At 41.5% G+C, this 8,177-nt stretch overlaps 1 pseudogene; it reads right to left on the bottom strand.

The window, feature by feature from the left end:
• Positions 1-3,357: 3,357 nt before the first annotated feature.
• Positions 3,358-3,802, bottom strand: LOC102239333 (annotated as a pseudogene).
• Positions 3,803-8,177: the final 4,375 nt, after the last annotated feature.

Genomic DNA, 8,177 nt, shown 5'->3' with positions numbered 1-8,177 from the left:
AGTCTGAATTTAAAAGAGTTTCTAAGAATTCTAAAGAATACTAAATGTGCTCTCTCATGAGAATCTCACACTGGGAGCACCAGATAGAGGAAAAGTAATATCAAAGAGATTTGTGGGTGTGGCTTTGGCTTAAAGGAATGGAGTACACATTGATACATGAGAAACCCACAAGGCTTTTTAAATAATTGTAACAGCTGGGGCTGAAAGGCACAGAGTCAGTACAAAACAGAAAGAGGCTTTTGGACTCCCAACTTTCGCATGGGAGACTCAGGTTGAGAAAATGACTCAGGTGCACACAGGGAGTACTTTGATGGAAAAGGATTGAATGCTTCAGAAAGCAGTCCAAGGCGTTGAAATGAGTCCTAATCCAGAAAGTGACATGTTCCTAGCTGGATTTCAGAATTGCTACAAAGCAGTGACTGTTATGTGCTTCTTGTTTTACCTATTTTCAAAAAGGATCATCTATACCAGATATTCAAGCACTCTCCCACTATATGTTGAGTGAGTGTGAGGGACAGGTACTATGTTTCTTTATCTCAGAGATTTTCAGATCAAAAGGAATGATACTCAGAGACTAACCAATTAGCTACTAGTACACCTAAGGATCATTATCCACACTTGGATTCGATTTAAGTGACAGATATAGACTGTGAATTGAGGAGACGCAAAGATCTTTAAGGTGAAATAATTATATTTCATGTGGAAGTGATGTAAATTTTTATTACAATAGGGCACATGGTAGAATATTATATTTTCCAAAGAAGATTGCAACAATATCTCCCATCCTATATACCTACTCTTCTTAAATCGTGATTTTAGCATCCTCTCATCAAGGTGGGAGTCTGTCTCCTTCCCTTAAATTTAGCAGATCTTTGTGATTATCTAAAACAATGGAGCATGATGGGAGTGACTCAGTGTGACTCTCATAGCCAGATCATTAAACTGCCATAAATTCCAGTTCACTGTCTTAGAACACTTGCTTTCGCAACCCAGTCACCATGCTGTAAAGAAGCCCATGCAGCTCAGAGAGGCCTGCTAGAGAGCAACTGAGGCCTCCCACCTGCAAACATCATTGAGGCCCCATCCAACAGTCAGCACCAACATGATTCATGTGACGCCATCTTGCATTATTCCAGTTCATCCATCTCAGTTGGTGTTGTATGCAGCAGGGACAAAGGATCCTTGCCTTTCTGCTCAAAGTGGAGATTTGTGAGTAAAATAAACGTGCTTTTGTTGTTGAGGTTTAAAGCCACTAAGTTTTGAGGTGGTTTGTTACACAGCAATAAATTATAGGTTTCTGGAATCATTTAAAGTAATGATTCTCAACGGGGGACAATTTTGCTGTACGGAAAACAGACGCTTTTGGTTGTCACAACTGGGTCAGGGTGCTACTGGCATCTAGTCAGTCAAGACTGGGGATGCTGTTAAACACCCTGCCATATGCAGAACAGCCCCCTACAACAAAGAATTATCTGGCTCATTATGTCATTGGTATCATGGTGAGAAATACTGATTTAAAGTTCCCCTGAAATAAAGATGACAGGCATATGGCTACCTTAAGTCTCAAGCCTAGCAAAACTGGCCTACCATTTATTTCCTTACTGGAATAGTTCAAATATTCCAATCATTCAAAAGGTGCTTTTATGGTAGCACAATTCTCCAGAAGAAAAATCTCAAACAATACCTTTCTTGGCATTCACCTTAGGGCCAATGGATAAGGAAGACCCTTTCAAAAGTAACAATCCAGTGCATCTAAAAGGGAATATGAAGGAACTAATTCCATTGACAATAAAGTTAGTTCTGATATGCCCGATTCTAGAAGATACAGTGTTTGCCACTGATTGGTTTGTTTTTCAAAGCAGGGGTTTTATTGGGCTATGTTGCTTTCGGTACTCCACTGCAGTGGGTTGACTAGTGTCCCCCCAAATTCATATCTACTAAAGCCTCAGAATCTGACCTTATTTGGAAATAGGTGTTTTGCAGATATAATTAGTTAAGATGAAGTGATGCTGGATTAGGGGTGACCTCTATATCCAATGAAAGGTGTCTTTATGAGACAAAGGAAAGGCTTCACACACACACACACACACACACACACACACACACACACGCACGCGCGCGCGCGCGCCATGTGCACACACACACACACACACACACACACACACACGCGCGCGCGCGCGCCACGTCAAGGTGATTCCTCAGGAAGGGGCATGAGAACTGTATTGCCTGAGTTCTACCTTGATAACATTTTGCCTGTGCCCTTTATTCGTGAAAGTCATTTCATATAAAATCCTGGCTCATGCTAGCTTCCTTAAATATCTTTAATATGTGACTCTTCTTTATTCTGATCTAAAGAATTACTGTAGAAAAGTATCTAATGTATTTTTCTTCCCCTTACCAGTCATACCCATCCCTGAATCTGGAGGGATACCCAAAGTATTTTTCCCCTATTTTTCAAAGTCCAGTAATTTTACTAGAATATGTCTTGTATTGGTTATTTTGAGTCAATATTCATAGGTATGCAGTAAGTTCTTTCAATATGTAGTTTCATATCACTTATTTTTAATTCAAGAAAGTTTTCCTGAATCAGAGATTTTAGTATATATTTGTTCCTTTGGTTTAGTTTTTATCTTTGGGGACTCATATTGTCCACATGTTGGATCTTTTCATCCAATTTCTTCTCCTTTAGAATAACAAGAATATTTTACTAAAACATAAGATTTACAGAAGTTTTTAGACAAGCCATACAAAACGGTCACAAGCTTTTCCCTGAAGGGAGGATTCTGCATTTGACAGCAAAGTCATAGCGTTATTAGTGAGGGCCATGGTGCTTGTTTAATGTTCCCATTTTGGTTCAAACAATCAACCTTGTCCATCTACTGCGTCTACATAAAGTTAGACTTGGTTAGAGAGCATATTCTAAAGAACTGGTTAGCTGCTTTTATCCAATGCAATTAGATTACCACAAAAAGGGGGGAAAGAGCCCATAAAACTACCTCCCCCTTCAAAAAAAATAATAAAACAAAGAAAAACACCAATAACCCTGGCCACTAACCCTGACAATTACCTTCATTCACAGTGCTTTATACTTAAACCATGATGGGGGAAATTAATAAAAGTAGAGAGGGCCCACTGCTTTTAAACGTTTCCAGATATTTCTAGCCTCCGCTCATGCTTTACAACAGTGAATCAGGACGAGACACAGGTTTGCTAATGTGCTTTTAATCACCAAAGGACTGGAGATGTGTGGGCTTTTGTTCTGTAATGCTTCTAAGACTGTGTTCATTACATGCAAACAACAAAGGAAGGAATCTTGGCAGAGAGGAGAAGTGATGCACACTTGATGATCAGATCAATTTAAATAGTCTCCATGGCATGTAGCCTCGTCCATGTCCATTTGTTTCTATGGCTTGGGCTTCGTTGGTCTTCCACTCTCCCCTACATCATTTGCTAATTGATTGTCTGGATTGGGAGCACTGAGCACAGCCTGGATCAAGAGCAGAACTGTCTGAATCTCCAGTGCTGGGGACCACTTAGCTTTCAAAATATCTAAACATATTCTTCCCAACTTGTCAACATAAGGATGAGAAATTTTGGTCATGAAATTTACTTTAGGTGCTGCCATTGGTTGTTCTTCTGGAAGGAATCGTTCAAGTTTAAAAGTCCCTCCCTCCAAGGGGAATCCTGGGGCCACATGCAAATATCAGGCATTGCTCTCCTCTGGTTCTCCCTTCACGCCGGCAGTAAGTTCTGCCTGCAAACGCTGGGTCTCCTCGGCAATCCCGCATGGCAGCCCCGCCATCTTGTCAGATCCCAGTTAGGAATCTGGTCTAGACTCTGACTCTGCTAACTTCATGCATGAGTCTTATCCTATTTCCAATGTTTGTTTCTTTATCTATAATACTTTGTATTTCTCGCTTCATTTCTTTTTGAATTTTTCACAAACTTTCCTATTGGTGTTTCCTTTTCCCAGTGCTTTTAGCATGTTTAGTGTGTCTGTGTTTATATGTACATATGTATTTGTGTACTAGTATATGTATGTGCCTGTGTATTTATAATCAATCATCTGTATTTCTCGCCCAGGTCTTTCTTTTGACCACCACACTCAGATCCAATTGTCCTTGCAAAATAAATGCATACAACACTAAACCCATTTATCTTTCTCAATCTTCCTTCTTTTGTGTTTCTTACATTAAGGAGTGAGGTACATCCACCATATCAGTCACCCAGTATAGATGACAAAAAGTCATTCTAGACTAATTGTCTTTCCTCCCTTTAAACCAATCAAGCAATTCCAATATTTTCTCTCTTTTTAATACCACTATTACTTCTTCCAACTCTCCATACCCATTGCTATTACCTGATTTTGGCCATTATCCTATTTCAGGTGGGTTATAGCGAGTGAAAGGTTAAAGTTGGTGGTACATGGGCAGGCTAAATATCCATCTCAGATGATGGTTAAAGAAAATCGAATTTATTCAAGGAAAAGAAGATGAAGAATGGAAATATCCAAAGGGAAGGGCTACACAGCATTGAGTCAAAGGGTATTGGGTCCCTGATGGCAGCAAAAATATACTTTGGACAGTGAAACAAGGAAGGGCATAGAAGAAGCAACAGAAAAGTCTAGGTTGGGCTGCTCTGGCTCATTGAGAAGTCAGAGGAAAGGGAGCCTTGGAGAAAGACAGGTTCGGGGGGTTAGCTGTTGTCCATTGTTCCCCTGGTTGTAAGTCTCATGGGGTCCCTTAGAGGTTGGGGGGTTCGTGCCTGTGGGGGAATGGCACTGGCATGCTCTTTGGTGGGGGAGGGTGCACTGGGTCCTTTGTCCTGAGTGTATTTATGTCTTTCTTGCAGGTGGAAATCTTAGGGGAGGTTTCAGGGGATTGCCTCCATAGAATATGGATCAGCTTTTCAGATATGCTCTTTCAGGTTTGTGGTCTCCACTGATTGGTCAGTGCCAGGGCAGGGCGTCCTGAGGCAGCCACAGCATCACTTGTCTGGTTTTGCTGCTTTTCTGGGCCTGGAGCAGGAATACAATTGAGGCCTAGATGTTATCTTCAGGGAGGAAAAGGTCACGGGGTCTAAACCGCCTGACCAGTGATATGAAAGATCAGGGATCCAAACCACATGACCAGTATATGCTAGAGAGGATAGGTTACCCTGAGGGTGAAGTTCTTGTTTTCTCAGGTTTGCCCCCTTGCTAGGCATCTGGAACTTTCTGCCCTGGTGAGTTTCTGTATTTGGCCCATTGTCCTTGCTCTGCTCATGTCTAATAGCTGGCATTTCCCAAGTTTACCAACGATTTTCTTTTTGTTAAATCCAATGGGCATTTGATCCTCCTCTACAATTTGACATTGTTGACTAATTAACTCTTGAATTTCCTCTCTTGGTCATTGGGACTCCACTACAATAATTTTTTTCTCACCCTCTGACTAGCACATCATCTCCTTTCTGTGCTTCTCTTGCTCAGTTCTACAATAATTTTTTTCTCACCCTCTGACTAGCACATCTCCTTTCTGTGCTTCTCTTGCTCAATTGTAGTCACTGATATTCTCTTCTTTTGCAATCTCCCATGGTAATCTTATTCCACCCGCAGTTTTCAATTATTTAATTATGTAGGATGTTACTCCTAAATCACTGTTCCAGTCCAGGTCTCATCTTATATTTAGCTACTTCACTTCAATATCCCAATCTAAAATCCAATATATTTAAAACAGTACTCTTTATCTCCACCATCCCCCAAATAAAGCAAAACTAAACAAAATCCTGCCCCTCATTCTATATCTTCTTATTTCCCGAATCTTCTACAAAGGCGATCAAGCCCGAAACGTGTGTACCATCTGCTATTCATTCCTCTATCATCAACACATCTAGTCACCAAGTAGGGCAGTTCTAACACATTAATATCTAGCTTAACACTTTACTAGCTGAATAGGGACTCACAATCTAAGCCTCCCAACTTAGCACTTATTCACCTCAATTTTATTTTCTGTATAATTTGTACAGCAATGAACCCAGACAGAAATCACTGAATTTCAACTTCCATCCTTGCCAATGATACACATACAAAGTGATGCTGGAGGATGGGCAGGGAGGAGAGGAAGGACAAAATGTAATAGTTAAAATCAATTTTTAATGGTTACAGATTCCTTAGTGTCATCTCTGAAATCCCACCAACTAAACTAAAAATTTCTGTTACAACATTTGTTTGATGCCTTACTTAAACTGTTTTACTGGATATTTTCCATCTGTTAATCTCCCCGAAAGAAACTGAATTGCCTTGTCATAAACTCATGTCAATGGATTTTACACTGGGTAAACATTGTAGGGGACCAAAGTTTTAGGCTGCTTTCAGAAAACAGGATGGGAAAGATTTACTTCAACTGAGTAATAATCCATTTTGGTCATTCCACTTTTAGTTTATTAATAGGATAAGGAAAACATGCACATTATAAATCAATGTTCTGTTGAATAATGTTAACAAATAGCTAGGGAGGCAAGGGGTTGAAAGTGTTGGCTTAAAATAAATTTTGAATGTTTTCAGTTACCAAATTTTTGGAGGCAAATGGGAAAGACATCTGGACCCAAACATCTACTTTTCTGGAATTTTTTTTCCATTTCATTTCATTTCTTTTATTTATTTATTTAAATCTTCACCCGAGGATATTTTCATAGGTTTTAGAGAGAGAGAGGAAGGGACAGAGAGAAAGAGAAAAGCATCAGTTGTCTCCCATATGTGCCCGCTCTGACCAAGTATCGAGCTCACAACTGAGGTATGTGCCTTGATAGGGAATCGAATCCGTAACCCTTTTGGTGCAGGGAAGGAAGCTCAAACAACTGAGCCACTCAGCTGGGTGAGACTTCTTTATTTTATTTTTTAAAACCTTTTTTGTTGACAGTATTACATAGATCCTCCCTTTCCCCCATTAGAGACTTTTTCATTATATATATATAAAAAATAGGTTCCAGATTAGGAAATTACCTGATGTTCATATATATATATATATATATTCATAACATCAAACAAAACCTGGACTTTTACTTAGTGAAAATGCTGTGTTTACATTCTCAAACATGCTGGATACATTGCTTAATCACTTATAAGCACTAACTCTGCCCCAGGAGACTCAGCAATTGGGCAGGTCTTTGCATCTCTGGTATCCGCAGCTTCCTGTAAAATTAGAAAGCCATACTCAGTAACCTCTAGGATCCCTTCCAGATCCTCCAACCTGCGGGTATTTATTTCAATTGTCCCTGAATGAGGCCATGAAACGGATCCCGTGCTGGTGCTCCAGCAGGGCTTGTCAGGGCTGTGAAACTGCTTCCCCAAACAGGAGACACCTGAGCAGCCTCACGCCGCTCCCCACAGCAGGGTCAAGAAGCCTCCACTTCCCAAGGAACCACACGACCTGCCTCACCATTCTCACACCATTCTCACGTTGGAACAATCAAATGCTCAGAAAATGTACGTAACAATCTTCATTGATGCTGAGAATATGAGATGAGGTTCCCCCCATTTTTTTAAAAATCATGCTCCCAGGGTTTCCATTTAGAACCCAAAGTCTCTCTGACTCCACCCTAGAATCAAATCCCAAGTCCTTATGTTTACTTATTGAATGTATTGGGGTGACATTGGTTAATAAAATTATGTAGGTTTCAGGTGTTCAATTCTACAATAGGTTCTTTGTCGGTGCTTGGGACTGTGGAGAAAACATTTGCAAAAGGGCTACCTTCACCATTCAGTATTGAAATTGGGGTGCAATGCCCATCCTCTACAATGCCTTTGCTTTCTCCTTGCCCGGAAAACAAACCAAGAAGCTAGTAGGGGGATAAGCACGCCTCAGCACACAGGTGGAAAGCAGACATAGGTACAAGCTGCCAGAATGGAAAGGGCTCTTCCTCGTCTGAACCTGGAGGCACACCGAGCCCCATCCTTCACAAGCGTGTCTGCAGGGGACAGGGGTCTGCAGGGGACCGGGGTCTGCAGGGGACCAGGGTCTGCAGGGGACCCGGGTCTGCAGGTGATCGGGGTTTGCAGGGGGCCTGGGTCTGCAAGGGACCGGGGTCTGCAGGGGACCAGGGTCTGCAGGTGATCGGGGTCTGCAGGCGACCGGGGTCTGCAGAGGACCGGGGCCTGCAGGGGACCCGGGTCTGCAGGGGACCCGGGTCTGCAGGGGACC

This window comes from Myotis brandtii, unplaced genomic scaffold, assembly GCF_000412655.1.
Source record: "Myotis brandtii unplaced genomic scaffold, ASM41265v1 scaffold529, whole genome shotgun sequence".
In the NCBI taxonomy this organism is placed as follows: Eukaryota; Metazoa; Chordata; class Mammalia; order Chiroptera; family Vespertilionidae; genus Myotis; species Myotis brandtii.
The sequence above is the reverse complement of the archived record's forward strand: the minus strand, read 5'-3'. Positions and strand labels throughout refer to the sequence as shown.